Genomic DNA, 12,529 nt, shown 5'->3' with positions numbered 1-12,529 from the left:
AGTATGTTTTGCATATTATTTATCTTTGTCTTGGTCTTTTCCCTACACGTAAAATTTTTCATATTTGTGCCAATTTTGTGGTAATAACATGGCTAAACAAACTGTCAGAATGAAGAAAATGGGGGGTGGGTGGTGGTTAGTTTTTTGTTCCCAATATGGATACACTGGTAGCACAGAAATGATATATCAAGTACCTACGAACATTTCAAGTTCCCATGGTTGGAACTTTGGATTGTTGTCTGTTGATGCAGCAAAGTTAATGTAACTTTTCATTTGACTCTAAGAGGCAAAGTCACCCAGCAAGGAAGCAGAATTGACATATTAGGAGCTATATAAATGTACGTGTTGCCCACCTTTAAGTGGCAGAGGAACCGTTGTATCGTCTGCATATCAAGCTTGGTGATTCTCCCTGATGTAAAAGTCAGAATGAAAGTAAAGAAGTAATTTGATTACAAATGCCGGTTAAAGATTTTCAGAAATATTTCGTGGGTACGTTAGGTCGGATTTTTAGGTATTTAAATAAAATATGGAATACTAAAACCAAAAAATATATTCAAAAGACTCATACACATTCATACTCGAAAGATTCTTAAATTAAGAAGAACTGGTAACCTGCTCAAGTGGTAATAAGTACCTGTACAGAATATCGAAACAACAAGTATATTTTCAGGCCGCGTTCAAAAAAAATTGTTTTGAACACGGTCTAAATTACTCCACCAATCTAGTCATACATTAGTCCTAGAAACCCTAGTGGTTCACCGCACATCAGTCGATATCGAGCTTCTTGAAGGAACCCTCCACTCCGCCGAAGATGTCGGAGATGGTCTTCGGCTTGCCGGGCCGCTTCGCCTCCACCACTCGCTTCTTGTTCTCTTCCACGAAGAACTGTTTGTTTGCCTTTAATCTTGCAATTGTTTCGTCTGGAATTAAAATACAATTTTCAGAAACTGGTACCGCATTACGTATGGCAATGAATAGCAATTCATCATACACCGGCAAGTTGGAAGCCTGATATTGGTGATGTCAAGGTCACGCTGACACGAATGGGTGCTAATTTTAATGTTCCAATTTGCGCTATTGTTAAGTATACTTATCGTAAATCAAAGAGAATTTTGATTAAAATAATTTTAAATACCTATAGTTTATGTTCTGAGTTCTGAAGAATTGGTATAATAATTCCGATGTTGCATGAAGTTTACCTCTAAGTTCATCAAAGCTTTTGAACTCTCCACCCGCCCTTCGGCAAGCCGGCCATGGGCACGTGCTTGTCCAGGGTTTTGGCTCCGATTTGGTGAATGAGCAGCACGTCGATGAGCTCCTTTTTCATAAACGGCTTGATCATCATCATGAGCCGGTCCATGAAAGATGGTGCGTTCAGGAAGTGAAGTCCTCGCACTTTTACTAACATAGCTTCCTGGAAAATGTATACAAATGTGTGAAGAATCTAGGTATAATGAACAAGTTCGTATTTAGTTCTGGAATGGCACAAAGGAAAACTTTCCAACAAGTCAAGACTTGAGGAGACAGGATTGCCATAATAAGACTTCTAAGTGTATATATGCGATTGCTCACCTGTAAATAGTAGAGGAACTGCTGAATGGATTGCACGTCAAGCTTAGCCAAATGTCCCAGCTTGAGCCCGTCCAGGTCAAAGATTAGCACGAAGCCTGGCCACGTGCCCTCCTCGAACTGCCACAGGTCTAGGATCATCAGCACTAACCTGGAAATCAAATTTACAGACCCTTGAAAACTAAGTCTAGTTACATAGGAAAATATCCAAGGCCGGTCTGATAAGTGTACCAAGCATGCAGCAAGCGTAATTAAAAGAAAGTCGAAGTGTCTTACCTAAGAGATTTTGCAAAATCAAAGTTTTTAGGTTCATAGTCCAACAATCTGCAATACAATACAGCATCGTCCTCCCTCGAGCGAGTCTGAAGCGGTTGCAGCAATCTGTGGGAAAATATTAAATTAATAATATTTCAAGATGATTAAATTTATCAGCATTTCAATGGTTGATTTTCATCTTATTGGATACTAATTGTTTAGCACCATTCTTAGTAGACCTCGGCCCACTTCTAACGCTAGGATTTGATACTGAATGTACCATGTCCACTTACGTTAATCTTGAAAGAGGAATTAATACTCATTTTACATTACAGATACAATCGGAAGCTAAAAAATGCTAAACTGTTAAACTTACACATATTGCAGGTTCTTTTCAATCTTGTCATCCATGACTCTGTCTTTGAAGAAGCTGGTAAAGAGTGTTCGCAGCGTGTAGTGCAGGTCGAGAACTTGCTTTGACACTTCGGCGCTGCGGTCGCAGCAATGGTAGATCAGCGCCAAATCCATGTCTAGATAATGAAAAAGTCCCATGAGTATGAAAGGGATACTGCGGGAAAATATACGCCTAGAATGCAGAGAAGCCGGTGGTTGAGGTCACCATGCCGAACTCTGTTCGCGATGTATTGCGGGTCCGATCCCCGCCTAGCATAAGTGTTTGTGTGATGCTCGAATATTTATCCTGAGTTTGGGTGTTTTTGTGCATGTCACTTGTATTTTTGGAAACCCCTCGCGACAAAAGGATTAAATTCCTTGGTACGGAACGGGACTCTATTGTACTAAAAAACATCTTTTGCTGTCGCAATCTTAGCATTTGTTGTTGTATGCAAACTGGCTTGGTTTCAAGTTAGTTACATATTTCACCATGTCAGACATTCTCATTAGGACAGTCCGAAACTTGGCAAGCATACTGATGATGGTAACAATTCCTAAGTGCTTAGAATACTAAACATGAAGCCTAACTCGTCAGCCGCCTGTAGCATGCCTACTTTTATGATTAACCTGGCATTGGTCAATCTTTCATGTATTTTTGGAGTGTTTTTATGTACACTGCATTTAAAATTGACAATGAGTGTATCGTAACTGCTCTGTGTATAAATCAATGTCAAAGTCGTTATCCCTAAGTGCTTTGATGATATCTGCTGAAAAAAACTATATATTTTTTTGTGTCTTTGTTATTCAATGCAATGCATAAATCTATGTCATTATGATACGTCAATAGCGTGTTAAAAACGTTTAGTTAACGCAACTTTTTCATACTTAATTAAGCAACCTATCCATTTTAATTCTATTGTCTATGGACCTAATGGTATCTTAACTGTTTATAGTTATGAATAGGTATTTCCTATGTCAACATGAAAATGCAATAATGTGAGACTAGGTAACTTATAATCATGTGCTTGTTAGATGACTGTGCCTGTGTCATTTACTCTACAACATTTATAATATAGAAATAAATATTGACACAGTTATCGCCTTACTTCGCAAGTTGGATCCGTCGAAAGGTGCAGGCCCTGATAATATATCATCCAAATTTCTAATTAAATGTGCTTCTTCTATTGCCTTGCCCATCTCAATCCTGTTTTCGAAATCTTTGTCTCAAGGTGTTGTCCCCAGAGTGTGGAAATCCGCATTTATTACACCCGTACACAAAAAAGGGTCTAAAACTGAAGTTACAAACTATAGGCCCATATCCAAATTGTGCATTATTGCTAAAATATTTGAGCGAATTATTTATAACCAGTTATATCCCGCCCTTTCTAACTCATTTAGTACGTTCCAGCATGGTTTTTTAAGGGGACGATCTACCACCTCAAACCTCATTTTATTTAATGACTATATTAACTGAAGCTATGGATGAAGGTAAGCAGGTCGATGTCGTTTATACTGATTATAGCAAAGCATTCGACCGAATTGACCACGAAACCCTGATTAAGAAGCTAAACTATATGGGAATTCGTGGAGATCTCCTGAGGTGGTTTTCATCTTATATAGACAACAGGTCGCAAGCAGTAGTGCTTAACAACTATATTTCCAAGCTGGGTTTCTGTGCCCATGGAGTGCCTCAAGGCTCTTTGCTCGGTCCTTTATTATTTTGATCTATGTAAACGACATCGACCTGTGCCTGAAATCATCCAATTTATTATGTTTTGCCCGACGACATGAAAATCTTTGCTAAGATTTCGTCACTTGAAGATGGATAGCGCTTCAAGCTGATCTGTTCCGTCTTGAGGAGTACTGTAGGATTAACAAACTCGACTTAAATCCATTAAAGTGCTCAGTAATTACCTACACTAGAAAACGGGTAGTTCTAGCTACAACTTACACTTTGTCCGGCCAGACCTTGCCAAGGTGCGATACTATTCGTGACTTGGGCGTCCATCACGACAATAAGCTCACTTTTGAAGCACATATCGATACCATTGTGAAAAAAGCCTATAAACTCCTTGGGTTTATAATGCGTCTTTCTAAGTGCTTTAAAAACGACAAGACACTTAAAATTTTGTACTGCACTTTGTAAGAAGTCAGCTGGAGTATGCATCTCAGATATGGAACCCACGTTACAATAAGTACATAGACCGCATTGAAAACATACAAAAACGATTCATTAAATTTCTTTGTTTTCATCAAAAGACTCCATACCATTCAAACGATTATGTCCGACTCTGTAAAAAATACCATCTTTTGCCACTCGTATACCGGCGTGAAATTGCTGACTGCCTATTTCTGTTAAAAATATTTAATAACAACATCGACAGCCCCGAGCTATTATCTAAATTTTATCTTAATGCACCAGGTAAACTACTTCGTTTCAATCCGCCCTTACGTGTAACTCATACCTATACGAATTATAGACAGAACAGTTATATTGTGCGCGTGAGTAAGCAGTTCAATATGATATGTAAGCAGCATGGTTTTGATCTTTTCTCAACGAGTGTGATATCAGCCAGAAGGTGTTTGAGCCTCAAATTTTTCGAATAATTTTCATAATTATAAATTCTTATTTTACTGTAAACTAATTTTTTTTTTGGATTATCTAAATTATCCTTGTTAAAAAAATAGCACATTACTTACCTTTAATTTGACACGATGTATTAATGTGTGTTCAATGTAATTATATCAAAAATTTCATGGTGTGTGTTCACATAATCTTTAAGTTTTAGTCTATATCTATAAGTGAGGACTTGTAATTGGCTTTATGTTGTCTAGATATCTCAGTTTTGTCAAGTTTTTTATATAGCTGTAAGTCTTCCATAGTATAATAAATAAATAAATAAATAAATAAAAAAAGTAATTATACTAATTATTCACGTAGGAGTGTTCGGAGCTACCTACCAATAGTTAGACCTTTAGGTACTATAGACAACAGTTTTTACTGTATTAAAATGAAATTTTGTTTATAAAAGAAATGTTTCAAGGTGGATGAGTGGTAGCGAACTACATGCGACTAGTGGCATCTTGATTTTACACCTGCTACAGCTTTACATTAACAGGCGAAGAAAATCCCGGCTGCCGAATCTAGGTTCATCAAACCTGGAATTGTTTAGCATACGTCGAACGCCTAATATTCTTAAGTGCAGTATGTAAATACCAGGATATCATTATTTATGTACATTTTGTAGCTGACTAGACTGTTTACAAAAACAAGATGTACTTGACCTTTAATAGTATCAATTTTTTATCTGTTTTTCACAGTCTGGCAAGTCTTTTTACCCAAAGAAGTACGAATACGCTAAGTCATGATGACACAGTTTTTGGCGTAAAACAGTTTTGGAGAATCATGTCAATGCGAATTTTTTTGTTCTTTTGGCATTCGTGAATTAATTACAAATGTGTGACTGCGTTTTAACTATAATTTTAGGAGTCGTTTTTGCCAAAATTGCGTGAGAATTTTTGTGTCGGTAATCGGAAGTAAGGAGTATAAAAGTACATAATTGAAGTTCGGACCCGTTTTTCGAATCTTGTCCGTTCAACCCAAATTCCCTGTAATTAGGTACTGTAACTCAGAAAAGTAACATAGCCGATTGTCATATTATTAATAATAAACATTTCAGACAGCAATCGAACTCTCAATTCCAAAATGTTTCTGCTTACTGCGAGGCTAAGCTTAATGGCAATTTAAAAACTGATTACTGGATTGAATATTTTCTAGATATAATTGGTCTAATTACTGACATATCTGTAACAAAAATCAATGTATCATTTGTTTGACGCCAAGGTTATGCGTCATTACTGGTGGTTTTTTAATAGATGGTGTCCGTTCTTATTTCCTTGTGGCACTGTAATAAGTGTTATAATAACTGCAATTTCTGTGTCTAAGACTGTTTATGTTATTGTGTAAATAAATAAAACCTAACAACTCTTGTTTAGGGCTCCTTATTCAAGTTAATAGAGAAAAACGGTATTTTTCCGGTATCTTCATTCATCTTACATTTGGACGATAGGACCCGACAAGCTAGAATCTATAAGGACACCCAACGAACGGTTTACTAACAAAGGCGATATGAGGGTTCCAATAATTGCGCACATATTTTAGTTCTCGCACGCTTGTTGTCTTGAAAACGATCGAACGACCCAAAGGCCCTATGCAGAAACTGATGTTTAATTATTTTGACGTAGACAACAGAACCTTATGGAAGGTTTTAGAAAAATACTCCTCAGGAGTCCGCGCCGGAATAGTTTTTCATTTTCAAAACAAAATTGCTTTAGTATTTCGCGAACCCATTGTCTTCACTTTAGAAGGTTCCATCTACTTCATATGTGTACATACATACTGGTCACCTTTACGTCACGTTTTCAATCTGGTATTGAACTGACCTGTGATGTAATCGCCTGGCAGGTGCGGCTGCGTGCCGAGCCAGTCCCTCAGCTTCTGTATGTCCTGAGGAGTGATCCCTGTCTTCTTCTTCAGCTCATCCTCCAGACTTATCCCCTTGATCGACATGTTTCTGGAAAAGAAAGTTAAATACTTATTATAGTTGCTAGAGCCCTGTGCACACTGCGCCAGTAGATCTGAAGCAACCAAATAATCAATTTTCTGGCCATCTTTTCAACTAGCCAGATCTATCCTAAATATGAATCCTTCCTACTACTAATCGTCCCTCCACCGCTAGCAGCCTAGGAGGCTACCCACTGTTGATGCGGCTGACATGACTCGCCCAATGACTCGCCCAATCCCATTTGAGCCTGGCAGCCATATGCTATGCAGGGAGAATAATAGATAAAAGAATATTATCTAAACAATAAATTTAAAGAAAAAGCTGCCTAAGATGTCTTGGACTTGCTGAGACAAACGTAAAGTATCTATAAGCAAAGGATTTTTAAACGGAAATGGTTTAATGAACTTAAAGTATTTACGATTGTTATCATTGCCTCCATGTATGACGATTAATTATATTTGGGTAAAAAAGGACGTCGTCGACAGTGGGTTTGAATTTATGTTTAAAAAGTACAAACAATGGATAAAAATTTAAAGAATGTTATTATTATTTAAAAAATGCACTTAAATTACATATTTGAATTGTAAGTACAACGTGATAATTGACCCATTTTAAATGTCACTTCTGTACACGTAAACACGTAAATTAACAACTGTTTCTAAGAAAACAGTTGTCTATTCCGAATACAGACCGATTATCTCATAACGCCTACGAGTACGAGGTAAGAACCACTTTTTTACTTTTGTATGGGGTTTCATTCGTTTTTAAGAAAAGTTTATTAGAGCATTTGAAATATGCCTTATTTGCAATATGTTATTTTTTTTATTTTCCTTATATGGTAAAAATTTTTTAGCAGATCGACTTGGGTGAAAGAAATATGAGGGATATTATGTGTAAAAGGCATTTACAAATGCAAAGTACTATAAAAACATATAAACAGGTCTTGACCGACCTTCGATTATAAGCTTAATTATGTTTTTGTTGCATAGAAACAAAAAGCTCGTATTACTTGATTAGAATGTCGAGGTGAGTTAGAGGTGATGCGTTACTGCCGTAGTGCATACATTTTTTTAATGTTTATGTACTTCATGAACGATAAATATATTAAACTTTTAGCATATTACATAATATTTGTTATTACTTTTCTTTTTGGGTCTACAATGAAAATGAAATGAGTAACCGACTATTAGAACCCGCTACGAAATTAAGCAGAAATATGTACTATAATGGCGGAATACTGCAAGCGAGCGGCAAAAAAAAATAGCTAGCTGTAGCATTGAAAAATAATTTATAACTCAACTAGGCCACATTGCCAGGCTACTGAAACTAAAATTTAGCAAACAAAGGAATCATGGCGATTGGTCAATGCTTTTATCTCTACATTTTATAGACTCGAAATCTTCTCTAATCACATCGTTTTGAAAATGAGCCGGTTAGGGCCGTCTTCCAGTCTCAAGGGGAGGTTGACTGACAATCCATGATGTCACTAACAAAAAAATAATGATAGAACAAAAATGTATCGTCGTTAAGTTTGAATAGTTTTATGTAAATATTTATTTTTGCAAAATTATCTACCTACTTGACAAACTCTACTTAATGCAATACAAGACACAATAGGTGTGCCTTGGTTTTCAAAGTGATCATATTTTTTACGTATTTTGATCAGTCAAAACAACAGACTTATGGCACCATGCACACCATGTGAACTCGTTACTAATGCGAGCCACTAACCGACCTTCAGATGCCCTAAACTGGTTGCTTTTGTATGTAATATCTACCGCGGAACGAGAACAAAATATTAATGTTATAAACATAATGTTGTAATGTCTTGCATGTTCGCTTGTAACTTGTCAATCAATGTTAAAGACAAGACGAAGTAATATGAAACGTGGGGGAAATGCCATGATCATACAATTCGGTCAAGTCCATAATGACGGCACAGGTAGCCGAGATGTTGAGATCATCACGTCCAACCCACTGGACGCGATGTGCCTCGGGTTTGATCCCCACGTAGGACAGGCATTCGTGTGATCCACTAAAGCTTGGCCTGAGTTTGGGTGTCTTTGTGTAGTGACTTGAATGTTTGTGAAACCCCCGCGACACAAGGAATAAATTCCTTAATGCTTGTGTTGTTTAAAAAAATAAGTCAGCATCGTGAAATTTTTAAAGGGTGTCTACGCTAGTGGTTCAAGGACGGCTAAAACACTAACACTAGGGTGTATATAAGCCATTCAAAAATAAAAATAATGGAATGAAGTAATAACGAGAATAGTTATGTGTTCATCATAGACTTGTGTGTGTTGAAGGTGTTGAACTAAGTCGCGGTGTAAGGAATTACGCATACAGTAGACAATTAATTATTACTTATCAGAAAATTCAAAGATCTTTAATATTATGTTTATTTTATTAAGATACTCTTTTTCCGTGAGATTTTATGGCTTTGGAATATTTTAACTTTTCTTATCTTTTAATTAGGTATTTCGTACCAAGGTTATTTTTGAATTTGTGCTTCCACTTGTCTTCTGAAGCTGCGACAAGGTTGAAATCATAAATACCTATTAAACAATCTGATTGCGGTAATATAATGTCATACATTTTGCATAAAATGTATGACATTATATTATTTTTTTATTTTATGCATTATAAGTATTATCCTCTATAAAACTAAGTAATTAAGAGTAATAAAACAGCTCCTCCGTGCAGGTGAGTTAAGAGGACTATTAATATATGGACGTAATAAAATTACAAAGTGAACCACGTAAAAGAAATTGATAAATACATCAATTTCTTTTATAAATAATTTCTTATATACTTATAATATAAATATAAATATTAAAAAAGCGCTTTTCTAAAATATTGCATGTAGAGGATAATATTTTTCATCTAATTTATGTGGTATTTATAATTTGGTACTCCTCATTCTTATTGTGTACAGTTTCTACCCTATTAGTCAAGCAATTGGTTACCCGTACTCAGGGACAGGGATTTTACAAAACACATAATTATTCGTCGATATGTGATATCCATCTGGGCCAGATTTTTATTAAACATAGCAAAGAACACTCACTATTAAATTTCCTTTCAAATAAAATGAAAATCCATACTTATGTGGTGTGCAATAAAGAATATCCTATTCTATTCTATCTTTTTGAGATTTACGCAGGCGCGGATAGATACACACACATATACACAAACATCAAACTTTTTTTATAATCATAATTTTTGCTTCGGGGGTTAAAATAAGACAGGAAGCCAAAAAACTGAAGAAAAAAAATAAAAATAGTTGTATGAAATGTGTTCCTCCTACTCTACTGTATGTTAATGTTTGACTTAGAACTTAACATTGACATGTAGAAGATTATGTAATCAATAGACAGATTAGATTTAAACAGCCATGAACTTCTCAATACAAATACAGTAGGAAGCTAGCTCAATTTGATATTTATATTTTGATATTGTTTTTCATTTTAAATTGTTCCTATCTTTCTATTTATAGTGCAGGTTAAAGGAAGTGTTTGTTTAACTTATTAAATATCACATTAAATTACTATTATCTAAATTTTTTGTAATTGATCGTAGAGTCATGTATATTATGTTTCCATTTTTATTTGCTTAAAAGCATAATCTATCTTTATACTAACAAAAACAAAGGTTATAGCCGTAGGTTAAATAATAAATTAACTCTACACTAATCTTTACAGGATAATTAGCACGTGTCACGCATTAATCACTGGTTAATAATATTAATCAAAGTATAAGCTTTACATAAATAATTGCCGCATATAGGATTATCTTGAATCATGCGTCTGTTTAGATCAAGAGGCAATAGCAATACGTAAAACCGGTCTCATCATATTGAGAATCCTGTTGAACAACTCGCGATGTTTCGGCAGGTTATTGATCGATTTTCACTTGCCAACAAAATTATTGTAATTGTAATATTATTTATTAATTAGATAGTAACTTTTGATATGTTTTCTCATTTTTAAATGGTGGTATAACCACTGGATTACTAAGACAATTTCCGTAGGTTTGACCGACATTTACCAATATCTTATTTACTGTATATTTTTCAAGGGTGTGGTTAAAACCATACCTGAGACCTCTCTTTAATAAGTAAAGATAAAATCCTATAATTAAGGGATATTGTAGATACATGTTCCGGCGAAATCAGGTCGAAACCAACTTTCGCCGAAAAGAAAAAAATCCGTAATAAGAAATCAGTTGATGACGATTTCCTGCGAGCAACCCATCTAAATTTTTGAGAATTCTCTCGTTTTCATGAAATATTTTGTCCCTTTCCATTCGACGAAAGTATAATTCAAAATTACATAAATCAGTATATCCTACCTGATACCACAAACTGTTGCTTGAGTCAACTTTTTTAATTTTGTTTATGAACTTGGCTCCTTATGTATATGTTTAAAATAATTAACACAAATATAAATACTCACTAATTACGCACTTGAACTGCTTGTGACATGAACGCGTCTACTCTCTGCGCACGCGCATACGCTACTACAGATTCGTTAAATCGTCGCAAGTAGGCTTATAAGGCTTCGATCACGCACTGGGCGGGAAAAATGCAGCGGTTATATAACGGTTAGCTTGTGGAGTTACGATTTTAATACAATTGTAACAATTACCGAGCAAGTGAACAATTGTATCAATTAGTTGACTGCACGATTAGCCGATTGTCGATGGATGAGTTCACAATGCCTAACACACTGTGCGGGACAATTAAAAGAAATAAGAAATCTTCAGTATACGTTTAAATGAGCGTTTATTTTTTTATATTTCTTTCTCTATTACCTGATAACTGTCTATTACCTGTAACCTGGGGGAAAAGGCTTAGTACCTAAATATCCTCCTTCTAAGATAATAGAAAAATGTTATTTTTCTGCAGGTTGTTGGTCGGTGTCGATTAAAATATAAACTCTAAAGTTTATTTTACCCAGTGCGTTACCAGACATAAGCTTTAGTAAAGTAATTACCATATCATCGAGAATAGCGTTCCGCATTATTTAAATATACCTATTCCATACAAAAATAGCACACAGTTAAAACAACGGGGATTATATTTTATTGACATCATATTGAAGTCCATTGACTCGGCTCAAAATGAAAATACATCCGTCTCTTTTTTTCACATTATAAAAGAGAAGGATAAATAATCCGGTTTGGTTACATACGTTTTAATGGCTGAGTTATTTTTTGGGGTGTATCAACCGGTTTTTAATGACAAGACCTCTTTTTCAGGATTTTTGAGAAAAATCGCTGCCAAAGTTATTTTAATGAAAACATATTTGTTAAAACAAAAGATTAGGTAGGGTGAGGTTTCTTTGTGCTTTCAGATTTATTGGGGAGATAATAAATGTAGGTAAATACATTATTTTTTAGTATTCATTTTTCATGATTTAAGTAATATTTAAGATGTGTTTCGCTTTTCATTGTATAATATTGTTATTTTGGTGCTTAAAATTCATATTTAAAGTGGAGTCAAAACACGCATATTCGTGTGAAAAATCCTTTATGGATATACCTACTTACTATGTTAGTGTGTGTATAGTTACCGGCACGGATCTTGAGCGCTCGGCGAAAGAGTGGGGATCGCTTTGCGCATCGTAAAATAAAACGCCAATCAATTATGCGTGCTCGTCGTCTTGTGATGCATGCAACTGCAGCAAAGAACGAATTTCGACTAATCCCGAGTGACGGTTATGACGCGATGCGCTGGGGGCCAATCA

The 12,529-nt window shown here is 35.4% G+C and overlaps 1 pseudogene; it reads right to left on the bottom strand.

Moving 5' to 3' along the window:
* Positions 1-532: 532 nt before the first annotated feature.
* Positions 533-11,207, bottom strand: LOC113502982 (annotated as a pseudogene).
* Positions 11,208-12,529: the final 1,322 nt, after the last annotated feature.

This window comes from Trichoplusia ni, chromosome 18 (genome assembly GCF_003590095.1).
Source record: "Trichoplusia ni isolate ovarian cell line Hi5 chromosome 18, tn1, whole genome shotgun sequence".
NCBI classification, from domain to species: Eukaryota; Metazoa; Arthropoda; class Insecta; order Lepidoptera; family Noctuidae; genus Trichoplusia; species Trichoplusia ni.
This window is presented reverse-complemented; position numbering and strand designations above follow the sequence as displayed.